At 38.9% G+C, this 18,150-nt stretch overlaps 2 pseudogenes; both read left to right on the plus strand.

Moving 5' to 3' along the window:
* The first annotated feature begins 11,242 nt into the window (after positions 1-11,242).
* Positions 11,243-12,189, plus strand: LOC115936508 (putative uncharacterized protein C6orf52 pseudogene; annotated as a pseudogene).
* Positions 12,190-13,052: 863 nt separating this feature from the next.
* Positions 13,053-15,127, plus strand: LOC102734580 (14-3-3 protein theta-like; annotated as a pseudogene).
* The last annotated feature ends 3,023 nt before the right edge of the window (positions 15,128-18,150 follow it).

Here is an 18,150-nt window from a genome sequence, read left to right on the forward strand (position 1 = left end):
TTTTTCTTCAAGTTTTATTGAGATATATTTGACATACATTACTGTATAAGTTTAAGGTGTATAGCATAATGATTTCACTTACATATATTGTAAAATTATTACTGCAATAAGTTTAGTTAGCATCCATCATCTTATATAGATAAAATAAAAAGAGAAAGTGAAAAAAAAACCAAATATTTTTTCCCTTGGTGAGGAGAACTCTTAGGATTTACTCTTTTAACAACTTTTCCATAAATCATACAGCCATGTTGACTATAGTCATCATGCTGTACATCACATCCCTAGTACTAATTTATCTTGTAATTAGATGTTTTTACCTTTTGACAGCCTTCCTCCAATTCTCTCCTCCTTAGGGGTAGGGAGTTACCTTGGTAACCACAAATCTGATCTTTTTTTTATGAGTTTGATTTATTTTTTTTTAAGTTTAATTTTTATTTTTAAGGATTCTGCATATAACTGAGATTTTACAGTGTTTGTCTTAATCTTATTTCCCATAGTGTATTGCCCTTAAGGTCTACCCATGTTGTCCCAAATAGCAGGATTCCCTCATTTTTATGGCTAAATGATATTCTATTGTATATATATGTCACAACTTCTTTATTCATTCATCCATTGATGAACACTTAGGTTGTTTCCATTTCTTGGCTATTGAAAATAATGCTATGATGAACATAGGGGTACAGATATCCTTTTGAGTTAGTGTTTTTGTTTCCTTTGGATATATTCCCAGAAGTAGAATTGCTGGATCATATGGTATTTCTATTTTTAATTTTTTGAGGATCCTCCATACTGTTTTCCATAGTAGTTGTACCAGTTTGCAATCTCACCAACAGCGCACAAGGGTTCCCCTTTCTCTATATCCTTGCCAGCATTTGTTATCTCTTGTCTTTTTGACGATGGCTTTCATATATCTTCTCTGGGAAAGTGTCTATTCAGATTTTTTGCCTATTTTTAATTGGATTATTATTATGGCTATTGAGTTGTATGAGTTCTTTATATATTTTAGATGTTAACCCCTTATCAGGTATACAGTTTGCAAATGTTTTTTCCCATTCTGTGTGTTGTCTTTTCATTTTGTTGGTTGTATTTTTGCTCTGCAAAAGCTTTTTATTTTGATGAATTTCTACTTGTTAATTTTTTATTTTGTTGCTAGTGCTTTAGGTGTCATATCTGAAAAATTATTGCCAAGACCCATGTAAAGGAGTTTTTTCCTAATTTTCTTCTATGAGTTTCATAGCTTCAGGTCTTGTTTTTAAGTTTTAAATCCTTTTCAAGTTAATTTTTGTGAGTGGTATAAGATAAGGGTCTAGTTTCATTCTTTTATATGTGAATATCAAATTTTCCCAGCAGTATTTATTGAAGAGACTTTCTTTTCTCCAGTGAGGGGCTCTTCTTGGGGCAACTACTTTCTCCAGTGGAATGACAATTCCTATCCTTTTTAAGTTTTAAAATGTAACTATAGTAAAGTCATTTAAAAAATAATAAAGGGCTAGGTAAGTTCCTCTAAAGCCACTTTAAATTTAGACAAACAGCAGAGAATGCTCTTAATAGCAAGTCTGAGCATTCAACTGTGGAGGCCTTCTTCTAGACAGAGGATGATGAGTCTAGAAATTAACGTTATGATTAGATGCTCCCACAGAGTGCAATGAGCAGAGATCCAAGAAAGACAATGCCTGTGCTATGTCCTTTACATGCGCCACCTGGATCTTGGAGCTCAATGAATGTAAGTCCCTTTCCCTTTTACATTTTCCAAAATACTTCCACACATCTCGTTTCATTTTTCTATATATGAAAAAGAAAATCCCAAGGAATAAACTGTTATTCTTATTGTACTGATACATAAGAATCTTTGTTCACTGAAGCTGAGAATGATTGGATAATTCTGCAGTTCAGTCTCTCTAACCTGAATGTTCTGGATTTGCTAAATTGATCATGTAGGAATTGATCATGTGTCCCTGTGGCCACTGAGCTGTGATAATGACAGAAAGTCTGATAGGAAAGGTCTTCTTGTTTATAGTCCAAACTGAGCATGGTTCCCACTTAAGTAAAGACCCATGACACTTTCTGTGTAACACCATTGAACTTCCCTTGTGCAGTGGCTGAGGACACTACTGTTAGTCCCTTTTTCCCTAGGGTTGAATAGGTAACATTTTACATTACAAAAATATACTGGTTGTTTAATTTGACAGAGTTCTCAAAGAAAGTCTCATGGAAAGTCTCAGACATGAGGTGGAGAAGGTGGAGTGTTTCTAGAACTGAGCATTTGTGTAAGTTAAAAAGAGCTTTGAAAGTGTATCAGACATGAAGAAAAGCAAAGCATGGTGCGATCATGTCACACAAAGTAGACCTGCATGCAAACAGCATAAAAGGAAAATAGAAGATGAGGTTCACTAGATATTCAAAGTTCAGAGGATAGAGGATACTGACCAGGAAGATTATAAATTTTGACTGTAATGTATTTAAGAAACATTTGACTATTAAGAAGGAAAGAAATTATTTACAAGTAAAGCCATATAACCTTATTTAAGACATGTTCTTATGCCTTTATTTCAGGCTCCTTCATTCTGTGAAAAGAAAAGGGAAGGAAAGCATAATGACTGAGTAACTCAGGAGAAAGAGAGACCTCATGTTCTCTAAAGGAGAGTAGGAAGAGTAACTCTCAGAACAGTATGGGTGATTGGGGTGCCTGGCTGGCTCAGTTGTTAGAGCACGTGACTCTTGATCTCAGGATTGTGAGTTTGAACTCCATGTGGGGTGTAGAGATTACTTAAATAATAAAAAAAAAAAAAAACAAAACCAGGGGAGCCTGGGTGACTCAGTGGGTTAAGCGTCCCCTTTGGCTTGGGTCATGATCCCAGGGTCTTGGGATTGAGCCCCACATTGGGCTCCCTTTCCATCTGCTGCTGCTCCCCCTGCTTGTGCTCTCTCTCTCTGTCTCTCTGTCTCTCTGTCTCTCTGTCAAATAAATAAATAAATAAATAAATAAAATCTTTTAAACGAAAAGAAAAGAAAAATAGAACAGTATGGGTGACTTCTTCCCTTGATTAGTGTCTGACACCAGGGAACTAAGAAAATTTCCTTATTACACTAAATTCAGACCCTTAGAAAATCAGAATCCTGTATATCATGAGATACTTAAATTAAGTCTCCTAATCTCTTTTATATAATCACCTAGGAAAAAACAGAATGGCATCCTGAGTAAGCCAGAATACCTGCAAAAAAAGCTTAAATAGATCTGCATTGGATCCGATATCTATATATCATACCTAATATCTATATTCTATTAGTTCATTCAATCAATATGTATAAATTTCCTACTATATGCCAGGCACTGAGGATACAGTGTTTATGAGACAGATATGATCCCTGACCTCATGGAACTTTCAGTCTCCTGGGGAAAATAGGCATTACATAAACAATGCATTCATTTTTACCAGTATAACTTTGTAAAAAATGAACAAATATCTTTTGAGGTTTTATGCTAGGTGTAGAAGATACCAAAAAAGTGGTCTTCAAGAAAGTGAAAGTTGAATCTATCGGTGGGAATACATTACATTGGTAAAACTTTGCAAATTGTTACTTTTAGTGCCCAGTAATGCTGGACATTTCCATTACCTCATAATATGATTCAACTCAAATCCCCTTTCTGTTCAAATCCCCATCTCAATCCACTTGCACCTATTATAGAATACTACCACTTGTTACCACTGAAGGCTAATGGAAAGAGCCTGTGGATTCTTCCACTGAACAGAATTTCTCTGCCGTATTGAACCTCAGCTGACATGAAACAGGCCTATTCGTTTCGGTTTCAGAAAGCAGAAAGGTGCATTTTCTTTTATCTGAGGGTTTATGGAACTCACAAGATCTGAAAAGCCTGTTTTAGAAAATGGCACGGTGGAGAACTGAACATAAAAGACCCTGGCCCTGGTCCAATGGTTTTATGTCTAGGACTTGTCCTTACTTGTTAACAAGAGTTTTGGATTGTAAGAAATAAATTACCTCACATTTATAGCTTAGGCCTCTTTAAGGCAATATAACTAGAGGCAAAGGTAAGCACACTGCCCTCAAAAAACATCAGAGGGACATTTCTGAGTCATCAGACAAATACAATAAGAACTTCTATCTCTTGAGTTCACCCCTCTAAAAATAGACCAGGAAAGTCTCAGAGCATATAGAGCATTTAGGTTTCTGGTCTCATTCATCACATCTGTTAGCTGACAGTCACCAGTACAAGAAATACAAATGTCAACACTGGTAAAGGTTTGACTAAGAGTGAAACAATTTGAGATATATTACCTTTATGCAATAATTTTAATAGTGAATAACCTTTTAAAAATTCAGTCTGGGCTCCTCCAACTAAAAGAAAAATATAAAACTCAAATAGCACTTCCTAAAAGATTCCATAGTGTCCCAAATTTGGAAATGTGTATTTAAATAAAGTTTTAAAAAGGTTAACAACTGTTCCATGGAATGCCTTTTTTTTTTTTTTTTTTTAATTGGTGGACTCAAGGGAGAACAGAGATATGTATGGTATGCTGGTAAACTGACTTTCTGAAAAACAAAAACAAAAACCCAACAACTCTGATTTCAAATCTTTCTTGATTTCTTCAGTATAAATACCCCCACCATGGCCAATTTCAAGTTACCAACATGAAATCATTGAACTTAGAGTTGGAAGAGATGTGCACGATCAGCTCTTATGAGCCTATGGAAGCCGGCTCCAGCACCCGCTGATTGTGATCTAGGGGAAAGATAAATATTAATTTATTTTCTGTTAAGGAGCCAAAAGACTACATTTTTTTCTGATGTAATCCCGAGAAAATCCAGGTTTTGGAATGATACCTATGTTTGCTTTTAATATTTTATCAAACTAAAGATTCCTTTTATAAATCTTTTCAATGCTGCACACTTTGATGTGATTTAGGTTTAAACGTGGCAGTTTTCCCTAATGAGAAATATAAAGTTTTCTAATAAAACTTCAAGTTGCTCAACTTGGCAGTAATGTTTCTATTCCATTGGATGAGGCAAATTTATATTTAAATTTTATTTATTTATGTCCACCAGATGGCAGACATTTCACAGCAACCTTACAAATAAGGCACATCTTCATTTCTGCAAGGCTGAGCAGTAATTTTTGAAGATCCTAAAGGAAATTAAAAGCACTTTGATTAAACAAGAAATGCAGGAGCACATTTGCAACTTGGATTGTACTCTTATTTCTGCACCCCTCCAGCCCACACCACTTCTTTGGGTTCCAGAGGGCATTATCTGACTGCTCTTTTCTGATATTTTCATTATGGAAACATGTGGATTTGAACATGGTTGAAACTGAACTATACATGTCCTTTCTATGTGGTTTGGGCTTCTTCAAAATAATTAATCAGTGCGGGAGCATAAGGACCATCTTGGGCCAACCTGGACAGTGCAGAAGGGCCATTCCAGCTCGAGAGCTTCCTGTAGCATCAGTCAAGGTTGTCACGGGCACTGCATCACAGCTCAGCTTCTCCCTCTGTTTACTTGCTTCTTTCCCTTCCCTTCCCTTCCACAGGTACTAATCCCAAGGCATTCCTTAGTAAACATCATAAACATTAACTTAGTCTTAGAGTTGGCTCCTGGAGGACCCAGCTTACAACGACCTGGGAATTGTAAATTCAATAGAGAAGACTAACTAGTGAGAGTCAAATGAACTGTAACCATATGAGGCCAGTCAGTGTTGGTGCCAGAATTTCCATTTGGGCACGTTGGGAGCAGCATTCTGTTTTGTGTATGTGTGTGTGTTTAAGGATATTGGGGTGGGGAAAGGGAACTTATTTGGGGGCTTCTTTTGAAGTTGCTTATAGATAAGTACACTATGACTTCGTTGTATATTTATTTGTGGGGCTTGTCTGGGCAGCTGATGGAGATAAAGGGATGAGAATAAAAGACTCCGTGCACACATATACATCCCCCCACTCCCTACTTGTCACCCTTAGGATGACCATCTAAGGTTGGCTGAAAGAATTGTGGAATTCTCCAGAAAGTCTTATAAAGAACTGAGGCACTTAGCATTATTGGTGGTGTTTTGTGGCCAAAGATGAGCAAGAGAATAATCGTGGGGGCAGAACCAGAAACTGCCATGACAGAGTGGATGGAGGGCACATGCACCAGTAACATTCACTGCTTAAATTAAGATTGTCCTGTAGGGGGGCACCTGGGTGGCTCAGTCGTTAAGCGTCTGCCTTCAGCTCAGGTCATGATCTCAGGGTCCTGGGATCGAGCCCCAGATTGGGCTCTTTGCTTAGCAGGGAGCCTGCTTCTCCCTCTGCCTGCAGCTTCCCCTGCTTTACTCTCTCTCTCTCTGACAAATAAATAAATAAAAAATAAAATCTTAAAAAAAAACTCTCTGAAAGATATTTATGCAAAGGAGTCTTAAAGGCAGGCTGACTTGAGGAGACATTGCTCTGTCCTCTGAAAAGTTCTCTACAACCTGCGACACTCTGCAGATCTAACTGGTTATCTTAATAATCTGCTTCCCTAGCAATTATTTTAAAAATGACATCTTTACTTTTTAAAAGGTAATTAAATATTTGTGAGGTTTCTTTGTTAAACCAGAAAAAGAGTTTTAGAATGTCTTTTTCTCTTTATTTTTATTTACTTTTTAAAGATTTTATTTATTTATTTATTTATTTATTTGTCAGAGAGAGAGAGAGAGCACAAGTTGTGGAAGTGGCAGGCAGAGGAAGAAGCAGGCTCCCCACTGAGCAAGGAGCATGATGAGGGACTTGATCCCAGGACCCTGGGATCATGACCCGAGCCAAAGACAGACATGTAACCGACTGAGCTACCCTGACGTCCCAAGAATGTCTTTTTCCCTTTATGCACAAATGAATAGTATCTTTGACTCTTGGCTTCCTTATGCAAATAGGTGAGAGCTTTTGTCTCATTAACTGGAACCCAGTCAAGGTTGCAACGGCTTCCCAATTCAAACTTAACTTGTTATCACCCAATTTATTTTCATTAACTGATCCCTAATACTAGGGAAAGTATTTTAATTCCATGGGTCTTTATTTCCTATTATTTCCCAAACAATATTAAAAGACAGGCGTCTTTATATCTGTAATATAAACTAACTGCTTATCAGGATCCTAGGGGGCTGAATATGAGTGTTACTTGAAGAAAAAATAATTTATTTTTGCAGTCTCTTAGAAAAGCATAAAACTCTCTGTAAAATCATTTTGTCAGGAAAGCAGACTTGTTTTTGGGTACATCTCCAAATATTATTTATCTTATCTGGTGTACTTGAATGGTGTCTCCTGAATTTTAGAGACCTACTTGGTTCTAGGATTGTTTATTTGAATACATAGTCCAGGCCTGGGCAACACAAAGCAAGGAAGGGGCCAAATTTTTGGTGAATTGGGGCCTTGTATCTTTGGTAAAACTAGTCAAAGGTATCCTTTAAATGAAGCCTGCCTAGGGTTTCTCAAATGTAGGTATTGTTTTTGTTTTTGCCATATTTATCCAGAGCGGATTTTGTCTTCTCCTTTCTTTATTACTCTTGGTCCTTTACTGGGTCAGCTACCTTTTACATCTTAGCCATGCAGTTAAAGCACAAAGCTTTAATTTGTGCTTAACATTTAATATATGTGGGGAAATCTTGGCACACTTATAAAAAGGTAATCTGATTCACAACTAATTTCTTCATTTGTTTCCAGTCCATATAGAGAACTCTCTTACTTTTCCTGATTTCCTAGGAGGTGAGATTTCTTTCCTTCATTATTTTTCTAGGTTAATTTTTGGGTTCAGAATGAAGTTCATTTCATGGGAGCTTGTAACGTCCTGTACACTTATACACTTTAAGTCTCTTACTCACTGAAGCTTATTCTTACCCAGTCCCTCTTTTCCCCGGGCATATAGGCTCTGAACAATAACCTTGATTTTTTTCCTTTTTTAAAAACAATTTCCCAAGGGTGCCTGGGTGCCTCAGTCAGATAAGGTCCGACTCTTGACTTCAGCTCAGGTCATGATCTCAGGGTAGTTAGCTGGAGCCCGTTTAGCGGGGAGTCTGCCTGAGATTCTCTCCCTCTGCACCGCCCCCCCAACTCACACTCATGCTCGCTGTCTTTCTCAAATAAATAAATAAATCTTTAAAAAAATTTTCCCAATTCTTGAGAGTTTCAAGGCCACCTAGCTAGTAGATGAAGAAGCCATAATTCAAAACCAGGCAGTCTCTTTTTAGAGCCTGGAGTCTTTTTAGTCACTGTAGTACCTCTTCTAAAGAATGGACATGGGACGGGCATGAGGTAGAGGACTGAAGATAGGAGAGAGGTTCCAGTGCAGTTATTCCAAACACCAGTTCAGGGACCCTCTTGAGAATAGGTGGGGTAATACAGCCAGGCTAGCTTTAAAAAAAACAAAACCAAAGGCAGGGTGGGTATACTTTTTGTTTCTTCATTGTCTTGTAATAAGTATTAATTGTGGAATACTATGAACCTTAATATCAATTCCAAAGCTTCTTTGCACTTTCTTCTTACAGACTTTTGGGTCTACAGGAAAATAGAATTCTTAGGTAAACTTTCATTTTGTTAAGTTCCCAAAGTAGAGCATGCAGATTGGTACCCTCTTCCCCAACTAGGCACATACCCATGAGCAGACACACACATACACACACATTCTCTATATGACATATGCTGTAATTAGTTCTTTAAAAACTACCAAAGTACGGGGCGCCTGGGTGGCTCAGTTGGTTAAGCGGCTACTTTGGGCTCAGGTCATGATCCCAGGGTACTGGGGTCAGGCTCCCTGCTCAGCGGGGAGCCTGCTTCTCCCCCTCCCTCTGCCTGCCTCCCTGCCAACTTATGCTCTCTCTATCTCTCTGTCAAATAAATAAATAAAATCTTAAAAAAAAAAACAAAACTACCAAAGTACAAACTTCTCTCATTTTCAGTTCTTTCCCTACCAGGTCTTTCCAGTACTTATTTCTTCCAGTAATACTAACATACCTATTCTAGTCACAACTGCTGTGTAAGAAACCACCTCCAACTTAGTGGAGTAAAACAACAACAATCATTTTATTATGGTTTCTAAGTATCAGGCTCAGAGACTCTCATGCTAGTGACATCAGACACTGACTGAAGTTGTAACAGTATTTGGGGGCATTTTAAGGCTACAAAACAGGAGTGTAACAGCCAAAAGGACAGAAACTGCATCACCTTTAATGACCTAGCCTCAGAAGTTCTATATTTTCTTTGATTATAAGCAAGTCACAAACCTGCCCAGATCTGTTAATTTCATTGCTTTCTGCCTCTCTATGGGTAATAAGATCATGATGGAATCATAGGCTCAAAAGGAATCTCAAAAGTCACCTAGTCCAATCCTCTATTTCATGCAAGTTTTAATTACTCTCTGAAAAAAAATTTCTATTATTTACATTGACTTTCTCTTCAAATTTCAATCATTTTTTTAAAATGTAAATTCTAACAAGTTTTGCACTCCATTTTATTTTTAATAATCATACATGTTTTTGCAAAACTACTTTAAAAACCCAGTAATACAGTAATAATTACTTTCAAGGGGTTAACAGTTTAAATGAAACAGGATAACCATACACACAGGAAAAGGACAAGCATACGCCCATACTTTAAATAAGTGTTCAAGGAAAGGACAGTTTAGGGAATAGTCAGAAACCTTTACTTAAAGACCACATGAGGGTGGGGTTCTCATGATGAGATTAGTGCTTGTGTTCCTTCTCTTCCTTTCTCTCTCTCCCCGAACCCCCCAACTCCCCATATGAAGATACAGCAAGAAGGCAACTATCCACAAACCGTAGAATCTACTTCACCTTAATCTTGGAATTCCTAGCCTCCAGAACGGTGAGAAATAAATGTCTGTTATGCCACTCAATCTACAGTATTTTAGTGGCTTGAATTGACTGACACTAAGGAAATTGAATATTTAGATTTAGAAATGCATTTTCCCATAGGAAACTTGATTTAAATAATGATTCATTTCTAAAGTGAGTCCATTAACTGAATCCATAATGTAGCTGAAATATCAAATAATTCAAAATAAAAAGACAGTTTTAAAAAGCTTACAATATTGGTTTTTAAATACAACAGGTAAATAAAGCATTTGTCTATGAAGCAGAAGCCCTGGGTTCAGTCCTCTCTTCTGCTATTCTCTGGCTGTGTGAATCTAACCAAACCATTTTACCTCTCTGGCTCTCAATTTCTTCACTTACAAACTGAAAGGGTAGGAAAAGTTGTGGAAAAATTATATCTAAAAAAAGTCCTGGGGCACCTGGGTGGCTCAGTCGTTAAGCGTCTGCCTTCGGCTCAGGTCATGATCCCAGGGTCCTGGGATCGAGCCACATTGGGCTCCCTGCTCCACGGGGAGCCTGCTTCTCCCTCTCCCTCTCCCCCTGCTTGTGTTTCCTCTCTCGCTGTCTCTCTCTGCCAAATAAATAAATAAAATCTTTAAAAAAAAAAAAGTCCTTCCCATTCCACACCCACTAAAAGGAACTCAAAGAAGCTAATTAGAGAGGGGAACTTAGTCCACACTGAAATTGGAAAATGCCCTAACTTCATACTGCAAACTCCAAAGAACATTATCCACAAGTTGGCAGAGAAGCCAGGCTATGGTACATGGTTCTCTTGCTCTTGCACAAATGCAAACCTTGTAGATAAGATTGAAGTACCTCTAACTCTATTCAGTTTAGAGGAATGAGGGCTTCAAAGGATGGGTGGTCTTCAGGAAAAACAGCAAACAGCTGAAAAACAGCTGAAAAACAGCTCATAATGCTTTGAGTTGTTACCCTGCTAAAGGTCTCCAGGAGACATGCCATGTCTTGAAGTTCTATTTAGGATGGATGTGAGGCTGCAGACTGGTTAGAAGGGGAGGCTTAAAGCTGATTTTCCAAAGTACTTTATATCAGACTGAGGAAACGTCAAAGTTCAATATTAAAGAGTTGTGGAAGGGATACCTCTGAAATTATGGGACCAGCAATTCCTAGGTACCTCTCAGCTCAGCCATTGCCAAAAATAATAGGATGGGAGGAGAAAGCCTTCAATAAAGGAGAAATTTATTTTCTTCTTAGAAACTACTCAGAGGGCAAGTGGGAAACAATGCTGAAGCCCCAAGCTCAGAGCAACTGACAGCTGTGCCATCCTTTGCGTCTTGCTTGGTGTCCCTAATATAACAAGAGGAGTGAGGAATTGAGGCCATGGAAGCCTAGCATTTAACCCATCTCACGGTTAACTTCTGTCTAATGGCTGGACAGGAGAGTTTTGCAGGTTTTGGCATGACTCAAAATAATTATTACTGGTACTGGCAAAGAGTGAAGCCAAGTTCCAGCCCTGACAGGATTACCCTTTTGGCAAATAGTATGAGCAACAGCATGTTACTCTCTTTCTGGCTGCAGTTGCAGCTGTCGTGGATGGAAGTGGACACCACCTTATTTCTGCTCATGAGAACTCTGGACACCCAGCTGAACCTTTGTTTACACCTGAGGAAACCAGAAATCTAGCTGAAAACTACGATGAAAAACCACTACAAGATCCATATCTTCATTTGAATATTAAGGAATTAAAGAGTTTATGGTGAAAAGTGTAGAACTCTACAACTTTCTCATGAATTGCCACTGGCAGGCTCTGGATACACTTCACCCTAAAATCCCAGATGAGACCTCAAAGAAGCAAGATGTTCATTAAGCTACCCAACTATCATATTAATTGTTTGCTGTTTTGGTTTTGTTATATATATATAATATTTTTCCAGGAATGTACTGGGTTTGGAATGTAAATACAAACTTACAGGATTTAAATGTAATTGACATGATAGAGTATAATGTAAATAAATTTCACTAGCACAACAACAACAAAGAAGTGAGACCTGCCAGACACATGGCATGCCTAATTGCCCACCCCAGCTCCAACATAGGCCTTTCTTTAAGAATGAGAGCAGGGACTGTGGAGAAAAATGTAGAATCAGGAAGGCAGCCCAGCCAGCCAATCAACAAATAGTTCCCTGTGAAATAGATTTTAGGTGGCAAACAGGGTAGAATCTTAAACAGAAGGGTTGAAGTCTAGGGGCGCCTGGGTGTCTCAGTCAGTTAAGCATCTGCCTTTGGCTCAGGTCATGATCTTGGGGTCCTGGGATGGAGCCCCTGGGAGTGAGCCCTGCATCAGACTCTCTGCACACCAGAGAGCCTGCTTCTCCATCTCCCTCTGTGCTCTCTCTCTCAGATAAAGAAAAATCTTAAAAAAAAAAAAAAAAAAGGTTGAGTTCTAAATGGTCTCTATGGCTCCTTCCAACTCTAATATTCTAAGACGTGATGGATAAGAAATCTTTATCTTGACTGTTGGTACTTAGCAAAATATAGATATAAGTGAAAGTGAATGAAGTGGTCAGTAAGGACTTCATGATGATTCTGAGGGGAACTCTGAACAGCTTTCAAATATATTAAATTCAAGTTTTCTGTTATCATTGATTTTACCCCCAATACTGAGACTCTCCTGCAGGAAGATGAAGAGCATGATCGTCAAGGTGGTAGGCACATGGAGAGTACTCTTTGAGTTTGTAAATGGAACAAAGAAAGTGGGAGTGGAATTTTTCTGTGAGTGAGCCAAGATTTGAAAGCAAAAAGAAAGACCAGTTGAAAATGGTGTGTATGGGGTGCCTGGGTGGCTCAGTCGTTAAGCATCTGCCTTCAGCTCAGGTCATGGTCCCAGGGTCCTGGGATTGAGCCCTGCATCGGGCTCCCTGCTCAGCGGGAAGCCTGCTTCCCCTCTCACACTCCCCTTGCTTGTGTTCCCTCTCTCTCTGTCTCTCTCTGTGTCAAATAAATAAATAAAATCTTTAAAAAAAAAAAAAAAAGAGAAAGAAAATGGTGTGTAGACAATTGCCTGCCCCTTGCCTCCAGGAAGATCCTCTGCTAAAGCCAAATGTAGATCAAAGTGACTGCAGAGAAGAGAAGTTCTCTTGAGCAGGACTCCTCTATATCTTATTGGTGTTCACACCCTCGATGCCTTGCCCTCACTCTCTTCTGTGTCCTGGTCCTGGAACCCCACCAGCCCTGCATGCGGCCTGCTCACCAAGGAGAACAGAGTGATCCAGAAGGCAAGCTGGCTGAGCAGGCTGAGTGCTCTGACATGTCCACCTGCATGAAGGCCATGACAAAGCCTGGCACCAAGCTGCCCAGTCAGAATGTAACCTGCTCTAGGTGGCCTATAAGAATGTCTTCAGGGACTGCGGTTGCCCCTGGAGGATTTTCTCAAATATGGAACAAAAGATGAACACCTCTGAGAAGAAGTTATTAAGAACTACTTGGAGAAAGAGTCTGAACTGAGATTCATCTGCACCATTGTCCTGCAATTGTTGGGTAAGTACTTAATAGCCAATGCAACTAATCCAAAAGGTAAAGTCTTTTATCTGAAAATGGAGTTTACTTCTAGTAACCTTTGTTGCACATGGTGATGATTGAGAACAAACTATAGATAATTCTGGAGGAGCTTTCCAAAAGGCATTTGATATAAACTACAAAGAGATGCAACCCACACACCCAATCCACATTGGGCTGGCTCCTTTCTGTACTCTAACATGAGATCCTTAATAACCCAAAGCTTGCCTGCACACTAGCTAAAACTACTTTTGTTGCTATTGTTTTGTTGTTTTATTGAGCATAATTAACATACAGTGTTATATTAGTTTCAGGTGTACAGTATAACGATTTTACATTTGTATACATTACTCAGTGCTCAGCACTACAGGTGCACTTTTAATCCCCTTTATCTATTTCCCCCATCTCCCCACCCGCTTCCCCTCTGGCAATCATCAGATTGTTCTCTATATTTAAGTCTTGTTTTACTGTTTGCCTCTTTTTTCTTTGTTTGTTCATTTGTTTTAGTTACTAAATTCTACATGTGAGTGAAATCATATGGTATTTGTCTTTCTCTGTCTTACTTCACTCAACATTCTACCCTCTAGGTCCATTATCTATATTGTTGCAGATAGCAAGATCTCACTCTTTTTTTTTTTTTTTTGGCTAAGTAATATTTCACCCCACATCTTCTTTATCCATTCATCTAGATGGACACTTCCATATGGCGGATACTATAAATAATGCTGCAAAGAACATAGGGTGCATATATCCTTTTGAATTAGTGGGTAAATACCCAGTATTTCGTGGAATTACTGAATCATATGGTAATTCTATTTTTAACTTTTTAAGCCACCTCCAAACTGTTTTTCACAGTGGCTTTACCAATTTTTATTCCAACCAACAGTGCAGGAATGTTCCTTTTTCTCCTCATCTTTGTCAACACTGTTTTCTTGTGTTTTTGATGCTAGTCATTCTGACAGGTGTAAGGTAATGATATTGCATTGTGGTTTTGATTTGCATTTCCCTGATGATTGGTGATGTTGAGTATCTTTTCATGTGTCTGTTGGCCATCTCTATGACTTTTTTGGAAAAATGTCTATGGGAGTCTGCTGCCCATTTTAATTGGATTTTTTGTTGTTTTCTCTTTGGTGCTCAGTTGTATAAGTTCTTTATATATTTTGGATATAAACCCTTTCCTGGACATATCATTTACAAACTTCTTCTCCTATTCAGTAGGTTACCTTGTCATTTTGTTGATGGTTTTCTTTGCTGTGCAAAGGCTTTTTAGTTTAATGCAGTCTCAATAGTTTAATGTTTGCTTTTGTTTCCCTTGCCAGAGAAGACATATCTAGAAAAAATGTTCCTATGGCCAATATCAAAGAAATTACTATGTTTTTTTCCTAGAAGTTTTATGGTTTTAGGCCTCACATTTAGGTCTTTTATCCATTTTAAGTTTATTTTTGTGTATGGTATAAGAAACTGGTCCTGTTTTATTCTTTTGCATGTAGCTGTCCAGTTTTTCCAGCACTATTTATTGAAGATTATGTCTTTTCCCCCATTGTATATTCTTGCCCCCTTCATTGTAGATTAATTGACCATATAACCGTAGGTTTATTTCTGGACTCTCTATTCTGTTCCATTGATCTATGTGTCTATTTTTGTGCCATGCCTAAAACCACTTCTGATGAAGGCATCACAGAACTTAATGCACTGAAAGAAGACTCATACAAAGACAGCACCCTCATCATGCTTAGTGACAACCTAACATTATGAACATTGAACAGTGCAGAAGAAGAAGGTGAGGTGCAGAAGGGGCAGAAAACTAAATCTATACAGGGTGTCATCCTTTTTTCCTTCAAGAAACCTTTTTACACATCTCCCTTCCTTGGATTTTCTTTTTTTTTCCCCTTTATTTTATTTTATTATTATTATTTTTAGATTTTATTTATTTTTGCGAGAGAGAGAGTGAGCCCACAAGCCGGGGAGAGGGGAGGGACAGAGGGAGTAGCAGACTTCCCACTGAGCAGAGAGCCCCATGCAGACTTGATCCCAGGACCCTGGGAAAATGACCTGAGCTGAAGGCAGACGCTTAAATGACTGAACCACCCAGGCACCCTATTTTTTTTGTTCTGTTTTTATTTATTCACTTGGGAGACAGAGCACACAAGTGGGGAGGAGGGGCAGATGGAGAGGGAGAGAGAGAAGCTCAAGCGGACTCCATGCTGAACACAGAGCTTCACACAGGGCCAGATCCCATGACCCTGAGATCATGACCTGAGCTGAAACCAAGAGTCGGACACTTAACCGACTGAGCCACCCAGGTGCCCCACTCCATTGGATTTTCTACAGCAAAGAAACCGTTTCATGTTTATGGAATCATCCATTTGATATTTCACAATGGATTACACTTCTTAGAATAGGTGTTTTACTATAGATGTCTCATAAGCCATCTCTTCTTCAGAGGTAAATGATATGTATTGAGTATCGTGTTGAATAAAGTGGATATTTAAAACTAGAAATAAAGGGGTGAGGGGAATGTAGGACAAAATCCCACTAGAATAGGATTATAGGAAAGTACTGAGTTAGACAGTTCCCCATGCTGATCAACAGGTGGCATTAGAGTAGCTTGGATGCCAACTGGAACAGAGGGTGGAAATATTCAGGATCAAGGCAGTCTTTGGGTGAATGTGTGGGGAGGCAGTGTGACTGGTTGTCTATATTTAGTTATGTCTTATCTCTCTAAATTGTTTATTGCTTGAAGCTAGGAACATTTCCACATACAACTAAAAGTTGTACTGAACTTTTCTGTGCTTTCTTTTTCTCCCTTTAAAATGGAGATAGGGGCGCCTGGGTGGCTCAGTCGGTTAAGCGTCTGCCTTCGACTCAGGTCATGGTCCCAGGGTCCTGGGATGGAGCCCCGCATCAGGCTCCCTGCTCCATGGGAAGCCTGCTTCTCCCTCCCCCACTCCCCCTGCTTCTGTTCCCTCTCTCACTGTGTCTCTCTGTCAAATAAATAAATAAAATCTTAAAAAAATAATAAAATGGATATAACAGTGATAGCTGCCTTCATAGGATTATTGTGAACAATGAAGAGTTAATGTATGTAAATGAACAATGCAGATTGCAGGGTAAATGCTCAATAAATGTTAGTCAGTATGACTGCACAATGACCTTAAGGCACATAGTAGGCACATGTAATATCAGCAGGTATTAGTGGATGCATAAATGGACAGGATGCTCATAAGCCTGATATTTATAACTCAGAGACTACCTAGCATCAAAATATCCATAGAACAGGGGCACCTGGGTGGCTCAGTCATTAAAGGTCTGCCTTTGGCTCAGGTCATGATCCCAGGGTCCTGGGATTGAACCCTACATTGGGCTCCTTGTTCAGTGGGGAGCCTGCTTCTCCCTCTCCCACTCCCCTGGATTGTGTTCCCTCTCTTGCTGTCTCTCTCTCTGTCAAATAAATAAAATCTTTAAAAAATATATCCACAGAACATATTGGTAAGGGAATAATCATTCACATTGTTAATATGATACTATACTTTAAAAAAAGTATATAATCTTGGAGTGCCTGGCTGGCTTAGTTGGTAGAGCATGCAACTAATCTTGGGGTTATATGTTTGAGCCCCATGTTGGGTATAGAGATTACTTAAAAATAAAATCTTTTTTTTTTAAAGTATATAATCTCAAGAGTCCATTGAAATGGTGTTTCCCTGAGTATCATTTACTTTATGTATACTTCACTGAATCTTTCCAGAGAGGTGTTGTATCAATATTGCAAAGCTAGGCAAACCTATTTTAGTTTATTCCTCAGGTAAGAAGGCCAGTCCCTACAATGTTCAGCTCTGCCCAGACACAGACAGGTCTGCTCAGCTTTATGCATTCAGTTCTATCATTACCTAGAAGGTTACTCAAAAAAGAGGCTGGAATTAGTCTTCCTGTTCTAAGCTTGATAGACGAGGACTCTAGAGTACTTGATTAGCCATCAAGCTACATTTTCCCTTCCTAATTTTTGACTCCGAGAGTTCAGGTCTTAGAGTGGGGCTTCTACCCAGATGTCTGGTTTTCATGTCAATTTTTCCTGAGAATGTTGCTCAGTCCTGTACCCTCAGCTAGGGCCTTGACAACCTACCTATCCATTTCTCACCCTCTTATCCTGATACCCCAACTATGCCACTGTCCCTTGGATGCTAGATCAGAGTCTGCCTCAAACACCATGGATCCCTCTGGGACAACTATCACTGTCCCTTTGACAAAAATTTCTGTAGTCTAGGAGGCAGTAATAATCATCACATCCCCTCTTGGATGTGGATCCAAATTAACCCTGCATTCCCCACACCACTTCAGACCCTATTATTGGGATTTCTGACAGGCCAGCAAAGGCTGACCAAGCTGCTGAGTTATTCTTCCCTTCCCTTGTCCATGCACATTTCCACCTCCTATACTGGCTTAGAAAGCCTCATTCATGGCTGATAGGAAGGGAAGATTGGAATGGAATAAGAGAAAGGCAGATATTGCAAGGAAGAGCAGTGATAAGAATACTTTTAGCTCCAGAGATATAAATGCTATATGTGGGAATGGAAAATAAAGTGATCCTGAAATTTTAACATAATTTCATAGAGGCAATATGGAAATAAAATAGGATTTAGCTCTGTTTGAGTCCTGCCTCTTCCACTTACTGGTTACTTGCACTTTGTGCAAGCTTAAGCTCTCTGAGTCTCAATTTCCTCATGAGTAAAATGGGATTATAAAAATGTTTATTTTGGGGGAAAGGGCACAGAGTTTGAAAC

This window comes from Leptonychotes weddellii, chromosome 5 (genome assembly GCF_054177405.1).
Source record: "Leptonychotes weddellii isolate Sample4059 chromosome 5, ASM5417740v2, whole genome shotgun sequence".
In the NCBI taxonomy this organism is placed as follows: domain Eukaryota; kingdom Metazoa; phylum Chordata; class Mammalia; order Carnivora; family Phocidae; genus Leptonychotes; species Leptonychotes weddellii.